General features: G+C 38.3%; 1 long non-coding RNA gene across 1 annotated transcript; it reads left to right on the top strand.

Moving 5' to 3' along the window:
• Positions 1–1,148: 1,148 nt before the first annotated feature.
• Positions 1,149–2,153, top strand: LOC127858454 (uncharacterized). The gene is made up of 2 exons (XR_008038939.1): positions 1,149–1,346; positions 1,503–2,153. It is a non-coding gene; the product is annotated as an uncharacterized LOC127858454 (long non-coding RNA).
• The last annotated feature ends 2,368 nt before the right edge of the window (positions 2,154–4,521 follow it).

Genomic DNA, 4,521 nt, shown 5'->3' with positions numbered 1-4,521 from the left:
GTCATTTCCTCTCTTGATATTAAGTATAATCATATTGATGAAAGTTTAGTGTTGATAATGGCAAATCGATACAAAGTCTTGTTGCTAAGGGTTTCAGCTGAATTCTTGGGTACAACCAGTGCTAGGCATCTTTTCAGAAATAAAAATACCACATGCAGGGAATCACACTTGAACCCTTTGTCACTCGGATACACCATTTGGCGCATTTGAAGTCCCTTAGAAAATTAAATTTAAGACCTTTCTTACTAGATTAAAGTTTTAAAGGCTTCATTTCCAACCCTTACGTACTGATGAGCAGCAAACAGCATACAACTTTAAAGAATGTGTGTTACTCGCTGGCTGTTATGGTTTTATGCTGGTTGAATATAGTCATTTTTACTTTGCTTCTGAGCCACAGGGTAAAGAGCTAGCAACTGTCATAGACTGATTCGGAATTCGCATGAGTTTAGAAAAAAACATTTTTCTCAGTACAAACAACGCTTCCACTGATAGCTTAATTTGAATAATAATGGTTTATAAGGTGTGTGATTTTGAAATGATTAGAAATGTGTTAGCTTTATTTGTACCCAGCAGATTAGTGGAGCCTTGTTCTAAGTAAACTGGGCTTAATGCATGTGCGTAAAGTGTTGTCCCAGATTAGCCTGTGCAGTCCGCACAGGCTAATAAGGGACGACACTTTCCGCCTTAACTTGATTTTCGGTAAGGAGGAATTTCCTTGAAACTAAACATACCATAAAAGCGGAAAGTGTGTTCCCTGATAAGCCTGTGCGGACTGCAGAGGCTAATCTGGGATGACACTACGCACATGCATTAAGCCCAGTTTTCTCAGAACAATGTTCAGTGGGTTTTCTCAAAAGGTTGCTTGTCCAGGAAACACATACTGGACAAGATCCTATCCATTACAGGAGTGCTGCTTTTTGAACATTTGCAATATAGGTCTATGTAAATAGTAAAACAGATATACAGGCCAAACATAAACACATTTTACTTCATTTATTGCTATCAATATAAACCTTAACAATCTTGACATTGTATACAGATGATACATGCACACAATAAGAACATTACATACAGACAGGCCCAGGGGGTAACTTCCGAAATTTTATGGTAGGGGTGTCCCGCTGAGACTTCTGAAATGTGACCCATTTTTATACGCCCGTATAAAATACGGGACGTATTATGTGAAACCCCTTGGCGGGCGGGCGGCGGGCGGGCGGAAGGCATCACTTTGTCCGGACTCTAATTCAAATTGTATTCATCCGATCTTCACCAAACTTGGTCAGCAGTTGCATCTAGTTGATATCTAGGCCAAGTTCGAATATGGGTCATGCCGGGTCAAAAACTAGGTCATAGGGTCAATAAGTGCATTTTCAAAGGGGCCACTTTGTCCGGACTCTATTTCAAATTGTATTCATCCGATCTTCACCAAACTTGGTCAGCAGTTGCATCTAGTTGATATATAGGCCAAGTTCGAATATGGGTCATGCCGGGTCAAAAACTAGGTCATAGGGTCAATTAGTGCATTTTCAACGGCGCCACTTTGTCCGGACTCTAATTCAAATTGTATTCATCCGATCTTCACCAAACTTGGTCAGTAGTTGCATCTAGTTGATATCTAGGTCAAGTCCGAATATGGGTCATGCTGGGTCAAAAACTAGGTCAAAGGGTCAATTAGTGCATTTTACTTTGTCCGGACTCTAATTCAAATTGTATAAATCTTATCTTCACCAAACTTGGTCAGTAGTTGCATCTAGTTGATATCTAGGCCAAGTTCGAATATGGGTCATGCCAGGTAAAAAACTAGGTCATAGGGTCAATTAGTCCATTTTCAACAGCGCCACTTTGTCCGGACTCTTATTCAAATTGTATTCATCCGATCTTTACCAAACTTGGTCAGTAGTTGCATCTAGTTGATATCTAGGTCAAGTTCGAATATGGGTCATGTCGGGTCAAGAACTAGGTCATAGGGTCAATTAGTGCATTTTCAACGGCGCCACTTTGTCCGGACTCTAATTCAAATTGTATTCATCCGAAACTTTTAAACAACTTTTTATCCTGCGTCAAAGTGGTATGGGGGTATAAGTCACATTCAGTGACAAAGCTCTAGTTCAAGTTGATATCAATGCATATATATGAATATATCAGTTATATAAGTTGTTGTTTTTTTTGCTTATTTCCAAAACAAATACATCAATCATCAGTGTATCATCTCCAATGGCACACGAATCGGGCGTATATTGCTCCGTCATGCGGCGCTCTTGTTATAAGTTGGAATTTTGATAAAGTAGACCCATTTTGATACAAGTTTTTTTAAGCATACCCATTTGTATACGATACCATTAAGAAAGTGGAACTATTTTAATACAAGAATTTTGATAAACCGGACCCATTTAAATACTAGAATTTGATTAAGTGGGCACAGTCAAGTTTCTGCATCTTTCCTGTTTCTGAAATTTACTGTTTGAAACCAATTTATATACAAGAATGACATTTATCATACCCATTTTGATACTGATACTTTCAAATCTATATGCATTTATATACAAGCAAATTTCTGATTTCAATACCCATATCTATACTTAGATGCTCAAAACCATACCCATATCTATAATTTCAGTCGAAAAACACACCCCATAAAATCGGCACACCCCTATATACCCGTATATAGCAAGTTACCCCCAGGGCAGCCAGGATACCTTGAACACAGCTAATGATCATTAAACATGAGGGTCAAAATTCCTTAAGTTGCTCACCAACTAAACTGAGCTCAGGAGGTAATGTTGACAAACTTTCACTATACCAATACATAAAGAATATAAGTTGCTTTTTCTTGTATTCGCTCTCTTGGTTTAAGATTGTTTGGACAAACGACTGCTTGTATCCAAAACTGCACGCGCTTTGTATTAGACCGTAGTGACCATGCTTTTTAATGAGAATAAACATTTTCTAACTCCCTGTAGGTAACAAACAACTATTCTAAGAAATTCCCAAATGATCCAGATTTGAGCCCCTTCAAGAATATATAATTATGGAACGAATTTTCGTCAGCAAAAATGTAGTTTTTTTCAGTGAATTAACAATATAAATGACCAACAACCGACAAGAGGCAATTTCATCACGCTTTGTGCCCAGGTGAGCTGAAAATACTAGAAATGTGCAAGTTGGTTGTGTAATTTGATGGGACATTTTTTAAGTTTGAAATGATAACAATTTTATCATGCCAAAAACGGACAGTGGACTTTACCCATATGTAAAGTTTCTTATTCATTGTGCAAACAAGTATCAAGTTGTTTTAATCACAAACTTTAAGGGAGCATCCAAATTAAATCCCCAATGTTGCAGTTTTTCACAAAGAATATCACCAACTATACTTTTGCAGATGACACTCATATTTACATGTCTTTACAAAACATGTGCATGATTATATGACCAAAAAATCTTCAAATTTTCCAAACAAAGAACATCATCAATCCTTTCTGTTGATTTTAATCTCCTATGGTCTAAACTTTAGTCTGTCTTATGCTGTTTTTCAGTGCAAAAATTGAGACAGTTATAATCCGTATTTGATGCTTCATATTCAGCGATGTTATGAACAGGCGCATATAGTCAGTACATTCATGTTTGCATACACATTAAGTGTACATTATTAGAATGTTACCACTAAATTGTTTCATTAACCCCTTCCAACTGGGGGTACCATAATCTCTTGCTTTTTTTATTTGACAGTGCAGTTCTATGCAAATAATGTATCAACAACAGTAAGTTCTTTCAGTGGTTTATTAAATAATTTTTTTTTTAGCCATCTGCATTTGGGTACCTTGCATTTTGGTGGATTTCATTACCCAACAGGAGCAGGTTGTTGCCTAGAATCAGTAGTTCTTTAAAACTAGGGTGTCAAAAAAGGCAAATGTTGATGACGCACGATGCACAACTGGCAAAGGCGATCACAAAAGCTCATCATGAGCCTGTTGTGCTCAGGTGAGCTAACATGAGCACCGCATAACGGGTGCCACGCTCGGCTGCGGGTGCAGTTTTTAACAAGAGCACCGCCTTGCGGGTGCAGACCGCTCATCTATTTTCTTTTTAAAGGTGAAGGGACTCTCATTTTCAATCACAAAGGAGGGAGGAGTGGAGTGAAGAGGGGTGTATAGTGTGGGGTTGTGGACATTTATTACATTATCTTCCAAAAAAGCGAAAAAAAAAAAAAAAAAAAAAAAAAAATCGGGGGGGGGGGGGGGGGTATAGTGTGAGGGTGTGGTGATAATTTGTGAGATGATCTTAAAAAAAAAAAAAAAAAAAAAAAAAAAAATCAAAAAAAAAATTTGGGGGGGGGGGGTGGGGGGGTGGGGTGGGGGTATAGTGTGAGGGTGTGGTGGTCATTTGTGAGATGATCTTATAAAAAAAAAAAAAAAAAAAAAAATTAGGGGGGGGGGGGGAGGGGGGGGAGGGGGGGGGAGGGCACGGGGGATGGTTTGGGTGAAGTCTATTGTGGTATGTCAGGTAAGAGTAGTTTCATCAAAG

Source organism: Dreissena polymorpha, chromosome 14, assembly GCF_020536995.1.
Source record: "Dreissena polymorpha isolate Duluth1 chromosome 14, UMN_Dpol_1.0, whole genome shotgun sequence".
NCBI lineage: Eukaryota > Metazoa > Mollusca > Bivalvia > Myida > Dreissenidae > Dreissena > Dreissena polymorpha.
Note: the sequence above shows the minus strand (reverse complement) of the source record. Positions and strands in the feature narration are given on the sequence as shown.